This window comes from Polistes canadensis, unplaced genomic scaffold (genome assembly GCF_001313835.1).
Source record: "Polistes canadensis isolate GaletaPanama2010 unplaced genomic scaffold, ASM131383v1 scaffold_246, whole genome shotgun sequence".
Lineage (NCBI taxonomy): Eukaryota > Metazoa > Arthropoda > Insecta > Hymenoptera > Vespidae > Polistes > Polistes canadensis.
In genome coordinates this window covers 141,219-151,012 of record NW_014569793.1, presented here as the reverse complement: position 1 = coordinate 151,012, position 9,794 = coordinate 141,219, and the positions used below count along the sequence as shown (strand labels likewise).

Sequence of the window (9,794 nt, the reverse complement as noted above, 5' to 3'; positions counted from 1 at the left end):
GATATTTGTCATATTATTTTGCATAAATTTTGCGTTAGTAAAATCAGTTTATATTCAAAATTATATCTAACGTATGTCACAAGTCAAAAATGCTTTTTTCTTTTCTATTATGTTATTAATTTTGAAATGTCTAATTTAGAGAATATTAAAAGTATTCGGAGTAATGTAACATCTTATACTACATGGCAACATATTTAATATATTAAGGAACATAATTGCAATAAATAATAGAAATATCTGCGTTTCAGGTTGTTCGAGGAAAATTAATATTTTTTTTATTATTACTAACTTTTAGACAGGAAAGTCGTGGGTCAAGTTTTTAGTTCCTATTATAAAATTTGATGATATAATAATTTTTATAAACAGTTTGTAGATTAAGGGAAATCAGAACTTCGACTAGAATGGCTGGTTCTATGGTGGATTTTCTTTTATTTATCGTCAGTTTAACGATGCCATTCTATTCAATAATTTTTTGGCTAGTTTTCCATTCAAACAAGTTTCTTTTATAATCCATCAATATTTTGATAAAATTAATATCTCTTCATTATCACAAATTGTGTCACTTGATGATAGGCTTTTCTGTTCGGTCAGTAACCTAAATAAATATTAAAAATAAATTATATTTTTTATATTAAGAAAAATATTACATTATCATTATCATTACTTTTTTGAATTGCAATTCAAACGTTTTTGATTACTTTTTAGAAATGCTCTTTCTTCTAAATAACAAATCTTTTTGTATATAATTTTTTTAAGCGTATAATTATCTAAATTAAATTTTTTAACTTCGTCGATAACGTGTAGGAATATTTTTTAAGGACAGAAACACAACTTTGGTGCTTACTTCTTCTACTTCTTCTTTTACTTTGATTAATGTTTTTTATCTTGACTAATGTATTGTTTTAACTGGAGATCATTTGATCATAAATATTCTCATGCAACAACCGTTTCACCGGTTTTTAATATTTCTTGTACTCGCGTTGAAAATATTCTTTGATTCAATTTGATTTATCTTCATAAATTATTGATCATTTAAATTTATTTGTCTCATTTATCTATTCTTTAAAGCCAGTAGTTCATCGAAGCTAAATTAATCACTTTTCGATTTCTTTTTTTTTTTCATTTCAAATGCAATTGCCTTTCCTATTGCTTTGTTGAATGTTAAATTGGAAATTTGTTTCAAATATCTTTTTATTTCTTTGTCGCGAATCCCATATAAAAATTTTCCGGATAGTCTTTCATCTTGAAAATCAATATAATCACATTTATTATATATTTTGAGTAAATTTTTAGCATATTCATCTATGGTTTCTTCTTCATATTGATTACGAAATATAAAACGTCTTCTGTGTAAATGAGATTCATCGGGAGAAGAAAACTTTTTAAGGTAATTGTTTATTATATCTTCGTATGAAAGTTCAGAGAAATTAACAGTAGGGAAACTGTTCATTACTTCCATATGGACTTCATTATGAACCATTTGATAAAAGAATTCAATTATTTTATTATCTGGTACCTTGATCTTATCTGTTATATACTCAAATTTATTAAACCAAGCAAAAAAACTACCATCCTGTAAATGGTAAATATAAATGTATAAAAATGCATGATCAAGATAATACGTTACGAGATTATCTTTGGCAAATTGAATGGCCTTTGCAACAGTTTCATCGAATGGTAAGCAAGGATTTTGATATAAATGAATTCTTACTTCATTGTAACGGATTCCATTAATGAATTGTTTGCATAATAATTCTTCTTCGTGTTCTGTATAAGAACACTTGTTATATATTTTTCGTAAACTATTAACATATCTTTCTAATGGCTCTTGTTCGTATTGATATCGATGGTGCAAACGATTTCTATGTAAATAAACATCATAGAGAGAAAAATAACGAATGTAATAATTTATTATCTCATCGTATAAAAATTCAGTGTAATTTAAATTAGAGAAAGTCTTCTTGACACGTAAATGAAGATCACTATCCACCATTAAAAGGAAGAATTCAATCATTTTATTATCTGGTACGCCTGTAATATCTGCTACATACTCAAATTTATTTAACCAAATGTGAAACTTACGTTTCTTATTTGGATTGTAAGTATCAATCTTTAGAAGTGCTTGATCAACATAATACATTGTTAAATTATTTTTGGCAAATTCAATGGCCCTTGCTACCGTGTCTTTGAAAGATAAATCAGGTGCTTTAAATAAATGAGTTTTTATATCATCGTCGCGTATACCATTACGAAATCTTTGACATAAAATATAATCTATGTCACATTGAAAACCACACATATTATATATTTTCCATAAATTGCGAGAATAATTGTCTATAGGCTCTTGTTCGTATTGATTTCTATTATAAAAACGATTTCTGTGTAATTTTAATTCATCCGTAAAAAGTAAATACTGAATGTAATAATTTATTAATAATTCGTATGGTTGTTTAGTTAGATTAACATCAGGACAATTCTCCTTAACCTGTTCATGATTTTTATTATCCACCAATGCAAAGAAAAATTCAACGATTTCATCTCTCGATACACCGATATAATCGGCTACGTATTCAAATCTATTTAACCAGAGAAAAAATGGTTCATTTTCTTCTGATTCGTAAACTTGCATCATTTTTAAAGCTCGATTTCGATGATAAGATTTGAGATTTACTGTTTGTAATGAATTTTGGTTCAATTTGTTGCTCATTACTTTTTTGTAAAATAAGAAAACACTTTTTATTACTTATCGTACGTAAATGGATAATCTTTTGGAAATATTTTATTCTTGCTATTTTAATTTCGTTCTTATTAATAATCACGATAAACTTTTCGAAATGTATTTCGAAACGATTTCTTTTTGTTCGTGCACGTTTAATTTATATATTTTCTAATAAATTTGTTTTTATTTATATATAATCAAAAGTATCTTAGTGTCGTAATAAAGATTAAAAAATTGTTTTAAGAAAACCATGAAGTTAACAATAAAGAACAGTCATCAATAGTTTAACTGATATCTTAACAGTCTAACGTTTATTTAACTACTCAATTATTTAAACTTTATTGCTGTTAGATAGAAGTAAAGAGGAGGGGCATATTTTCTGAGTGCCATCTATTAGTTCATGAAAGAGATAATAATATAATTGATTATGTAAACACAGGATGTAAGAGAACTTATCATTAGTGTTTGAGAACTGGTAAAATACATCTCCATTTCTTTAGGTCTCGGAATGAACACTCCTCAAATTCACTTTTCGATAGATTCTCTTCTTTCACACCGTTATGCACACCTAGGATAGCACATACACACACACACACACACACATTCACACTCGTATCCTCGATATGTAATTAAACTGAGAATAACGGGTTACCCTAACGCAAAGGGTGTTGGATATTCCCTTCGACTTTTGTATTATTATTATTCTTAACTTAATATTTTTTTAAAACAGTTTTTAATGACTATGACATTATTGAGATCCTTAACATCATTGTTAATATAGACTAAAAAAAATTCGAAATTTTAGTTCGGCAAGTTATACGTTTAGGAAAATATATATTTATAGAGTATTCGTAATATTTTGTAAATTTAAACTAAACATCCCTAAAAAAAAAGAGAAAAAAAGGAAAATGGTAATTTTCATTCAAAAATAATAATGTTTATAATTTTAATTTATTTTCTTTAAGGGAAATAGTGGTTTATTTTTTGATATAATATTTATCAAATCAGGAAACCAAGTTCAGGTCTCAATGCCACAAATTTATAAATAATTTCTACTGTTTAAATGGACGAGATAAATAAACGAAAATGAATAATAAACGAGCCGTTAACTTTTATCTAGCTTCAAATATTTTGATAATCTTCTTATTAGTTGATCACGATTTGACTATGTGTGTGTGTGTGTTCAAATTCACAATACATTATAGGTTTATATTTATCCGTTTTATTATTATTTAGAACAAGGACTAATGTAGGACTCTAAATATCTGTCATTTGCTTCTTGTTTCTTAAAGCAGTTAAGTTTAAGTAAGTGTGTCAGTTAGACAATTAAAATATCGATAACACATTTGTTATATTTATTTATTATAATTATTTTTAATATTCATAACAATATTCTAAGATTTGTTTCAATTATATATTAACGTAACAAAACTATATAGAAAAGTGATGGATTTAAATATACAAAAATGATATTAAAGTATATTAAGAGAAATACATAATTATCATTGATTAGAGTGAAACGAAGGATTGTACAAAGAATTTTCAAAAGTTATTTTATTTATCGTCCCTTAAAGAATCATACTTTAATTTGTTTATAAAATGAGTACAACGGTTCCAAAGGAATTAATATTAAGACGTTATCTCAGAAGATTTAATGCGAGAACTATGAACGTTGAAAAATGGCTTAATCAATTGGACTTTATGGTCGAATTACTTGAGATTCCAGAAAGGAGATTAGTTCACTTTTTATTCAGTATGGTCGATCCTTCGATTCGTACAAAGCTTTTTTTGAATACAGCCATTGCCAATATGCTAAATATTACATACGAAACGGTTTCGTCGATGTTACAACGAATGTATACAGCTCGACCCAAACGTATGGGATGCTATACTCGTTTTCATTTTCGAAATCAATTTTATGGTGAAAGTGTAGAACATTTTCGCTACGCTATAACGGCTTTAATTACGAAATGCCCTTTTGGCGATAGGGCAAGTATGTTCTTATGTTCTCGATTTGTTAATGGATTAAGAAACAAAAGTGTTAAAAAATTATGCAGGCGTATAAAAGATATAAGTATTGAAACTGCATTTCATATCGTCAAAAAAATAGAACTTAGAGATAGAACACGTAATATAAGTTTATCTAATAATAATAATGAATAAAATGTGCCACGAACAAGCAGAAAATAAAGAAATATATATATATATAGTTTGTGATTGAAAACAAAAAATCTTATAATGATGTCACAATAATTACAAATTTTAATACTGAATCTTGCATGTTTGAGCTACTACGTTAATTGTAACAATGGTGATGTACAAAGTTATTATTTATGCTATTATTATTCATGCTACTATTATTGAAACGTTTCTAAAAAAAAAAAAGTTGTTGTTAATATAAAAATAAAAATTAATATTGTAAATGATAGTGAGTAAATTACTAGAAATCAAAAATGTTAAATGTACATTTTGTGTTCTTTGAAGTAATAATATTCTAGTGTTTTATAGCTTTTTGAATAAGAACTAAATTATTATTATATATTTATATGTATGGTTATATTGCTCAAATATTTTACGTGTCAGTAATTACGTCTCTATTCTTATAAACAATCACCCAACGAAATATTGAAGGGTCGGATAAAAAAAAATCACATTGAAGGATGATATTGTCAAAGATTGTTCAATGTTTACAAAAGTGTGAAATTATTTTCAAATTCAAATTCATTATTATCGACAGATTTTTTCAAATGCTCGATCATGTTGATATTTGGAGCAAAAGGATTTCTCTATTACGTTTCATAAATATATTATTCTTGTTTATTCTATAATTAAATAATTATGTTTAAATACAGAATCTATCAGGATCCATTATCAGACCGTAGTATAACAATCAAAACTTTTGTATTTTTATTTTTCTGATCATTATATTTTTGTTTTAATAATTTTCCATCTCGTATACTAAACTTCGATTCTTTACTCACATAAATATATCTAAGCGTTAATTAAACATTTTTATATACAAATAATTTACATTTTTTTTTATCTAAAAATGTATTCTCATTCATTTGATATCAATTTTTAGATGTAATAAAAAATATGTTAGGCCATTAAGTATGATACGTACGATTAATTTAAATTCGAAATTAGACATTTTATTCTTAACCTGTTGCACACCTTTATTGTTTTTGTTTTTTTTACCTATCAACAACTTTTTAATTAATTTACTGAATGGAATAAAATAGAGAGTGTGACAAATATTGTTTACAAAGTGATACAGGTTAATGGCCTAATGTGTTCTAATTTTTTCTTTAAAACAATTACATTGTTCACAAAACTCAAATTATATGAATTTCGTAATACTTGTATCTATTTATTTTTCCTTGGAATTAAGTCATAATATATATTATTCCTGAAAACCTTGTGAAAGCTGAAAAAAGAATGTAAACTGTCAGGCTTGCGATATATAGGGTGTTTCTAAAGTCTGGACCGATAGGAAATATAATAAACTATAATTGTGTATCTTCTAAAGATTAAATGTAGCTTTGTTAAAATGCATGCATAGTTGCGTCGAAGTTGCGTGTCCAGAATTGAGGGTCTTAGTATTCAATAAGCATGATTTAATAAGTAAATTGATCTTACTAAAGGTGATGTCATGTAAAATAGATTTCACAAATTCATTAAAATTAAAAACAAATAATTTTCTCATTTATAGAAAGTATTTTCATTCAATCATTTCGTCAAACCTTAAACTGAACAATTGTAAAAAAATATAAGCACTTGTAAAGAAAGTTATCTCGTCATTTGATTAAAATCTTTCCAAAAATTTTCTGTTAAAAAAAAAAAAAAAAAAAAATGCATAGAACAATATAATGATAAAATAAAAAAAATATTCCATTTTAAATCTCGATAATACGTGTATTTTTGTAAAAAAAGAAAAGTATATGTATGGTTTATAAGAATATTAATAAAATGTTATCTTCGTTTTTTCCTAAACGGTTGTACCTACAGACTTTATTGTAACAACTCCGAGTTATTACAAATCAAGTATTACAAATACCCCAAATCAAGGATTTTCATGATCCATCTACAATCTGTAAATATTATATATTTCTAGTAACAATATTTCACCTTCAATACGTAACTGTGATCCCTTACTTACAGACTACAAACATAGAACAAATAATTCTAAATATAAAGCTGTCACATTTTTCAAAAAGATAATGGTGTTTTAAGTTCATTATCAAAAGTAAAAAGTGTTTATTAGTGAAGATAAAACAATATTCAAATACCTCAATATTCAAATTACCTGATGTAATAATCAGAATCTCTTATTTGTCATTTAAATAATTACAATGTATAAAATGAAGAAATTGGTAGCACGAGGAATCCGTTTACTCAAAAAGTTCGACCCGAAATATATAGATTTTCTTAAATGGCTAAATTTTTTCGAGTATGTAGTCGATTGTTTTGAAGTAACAAAAGATATAGAGACTGAATTTTTATTAAATATGGTTTAATTTTCGGTTTTTGAAACTGTGGTGAGACTGTTAACACCTGACGACGACCCTTTCCAATATTCATACAAAGCACTAATATCAATGTTGGAGCAATTATACTCAACCTTTCAAGAAGAGTTAGCTGCTGAATATCGTTTCAAGACTCGAATTCAAATGATCGACGATACTGTGAAGGAGCTTTAAACATGATAATTAATGACTACAGTTCTGACTTCAACACAAGTGATAATTTACTTAATCGATTCGATAAATTGACTAATAAAAGCTAGGAAGCTAGAAATCAATTACTACAAGAACCAAATTTATCATTCCATACGGCATTAATAATAGCTTAGGAAATAGGATTTGATAGTTTTTAAACTAAATGTACAAATTTACATATCAGCGAGAAGAGGAGATGAAATAAGACTACATGCTTGTTAAATAATAAAAATATGCAAAGCGAAGGAACGAATGTTTCTTCGTATATTAAGTATTAAAGTAACAATAGTTTTACGATCATTAATTTAATAATCTCTCGATTACGAAAATGGTTTCTTTTCTAGTGTGAATTGTTGCACAGATAAATCACGTTGACTTCGTTTATATTGGTAGCTTAGTTATAAAAGATAAAAAGAATAAGCATGCATTAAAGCTGTATTTTTTTCTGTTAACAATAATGCTGCATATTATTGCAATAGTTAAAAAATTTTAATTTAGGTTCTCATTCCTATCTTACATTAAATTAATACAATTAATAGAGATTTGTTATTGACAAGAAATGACGAAAACGAAAATTGTAATGATTCTTTAAAACGAGTATATTATTAAAAATAAGTTCTTAATCGAAAAATCAAATTTAGTTAAGATGTTTTTATACGGATTGACACATAGTATGCGGCACTGCTTAAATTCGATAATTTGAGTGTTGATAGGAAATAAGATCAGAAACAAATGTGTAATAAGATATCGGGAGATCAAAATGAACAGAATATGTTACACACAATTAAAGTTTATAAAATACTTTTAATTTTACAAAAGTATGAAATCTTTATAAGAACGATTAACAAGATTGAATTAGTAACTGTTGGCATTTGTTAATATTTAAATCTGCTATACTTTTTCAACTGTTTATAATGGTCCATAATATTGTTACCTTGACAAAGGACATATTTTAGGCGCTAAATATCTACTGTTTATCTTACCTGTATCTAAACAGTTAAATTTAAACAGATAATTGTTTAGTTTACGCCAAACAGCTAGAATATAATTGAAAACTTCAATAATTTCTAATCTTGTTAATATTATACATTTGTTATCACAATTTTTCATTCTAAATATAACACTGCGATCCTTCGTTCACAGATTATAACAGAAAAACGAATAATTCTAAATATAAAGCATTCTTATCTTTCATAATAACCGAATTCTTAAGCTCATTACAAAAAGTATAAAGTGGAGGTGAAACAAAAGTACTTCAAACAAGTTATCAAATTACGTGCAGTTATAATAAAAAACCGTTATTGGTCATTTATATAATAAGGACAATGGATGGAATGATAGAATTAGTTAAACGAGGAATGAATTTACTCAATAGATTCGAGCCGATAGAAGCAGATTTTCTTAAATGGCTAAATTGTTTCGAGTTTGTAGCAGATTTTCTTGAAGTAACAGAAGAAACAGAGGCTGAATTTTTATTATATATGCTCGAACCTTCAGTTTATGAAATTTTGGCGTTACTAGTAACTCCTTACGACCCTTTCGAATTTTCATACAAAGAGCTCATATCAATGTTAGAGCAAACATACTCATACTTTCGAGGAGAGGCTGCAGCTGAATATCGTTTTAAGAATCGAAAACAAATGTACGGTGAAAATGTGTCTCACTATGCCAACGCTTTAACCTTGATAATTAATGAATGCAGTTCTGACTTTTACACAACTGAAAACTTAATTAATCAATTCATACATGGACTAATTCTCCAGGAATCTAGAACTCGATTACTACAAGAACAAAATTTAACATACTATAATGCAGTATTAATCGCTCAGGAAATAGAAATTGAGGTTTTTGGGACCTGCTGCCCTTGCCCATTTATAGATTTAAGTTACAGCTAGAAGTGAGTGTGAAAAAGACAACATGCATTTCAAACAATAAAAATATACAAACTGGTGATGGGAATATTTGTTCATACATTACAATACTAATAGTTTCAAAATTATCAATTTTATAAAGATATTCAGTTAAATAAAAACATCTAAACATTAAGGAGTTCTTTAGTAAGATAATATGATTTTATTTTTACTTTGACTTGTTACATAGACTTTGATAAAGCACATTGATTCATTTCATAATTTTACTTTATTTATTGTTAAAATATATCTGTCTTTCTAAGCTATATTATTTTTAATAGCTTTCCGTGAAGAAATAAATATATTATTACAAATATATAAAAATATATATTTTGTTTTGTAAATTATATATGATATATAATTACATAATCGTATTTCATAATAACGTAATCATTAATAAATCGTATATAATTTACAAAAAATATATAATTTTCTATATATTTTTAA

At 26.2% G+C, this 9,794-nt stretch overlaps 1 protein-coding gene across 1 annotated transcript in view; it reads left to right on the top strand.

Moving 5' to 3' along the window:
• Window positions 1-9,794, top strand: part of LOC106790557 — a 31,328-nt gene that overhangs the window by 11,874 nt on the left and 9,660 nt on the right. The window lies entirely within an intron of this gene.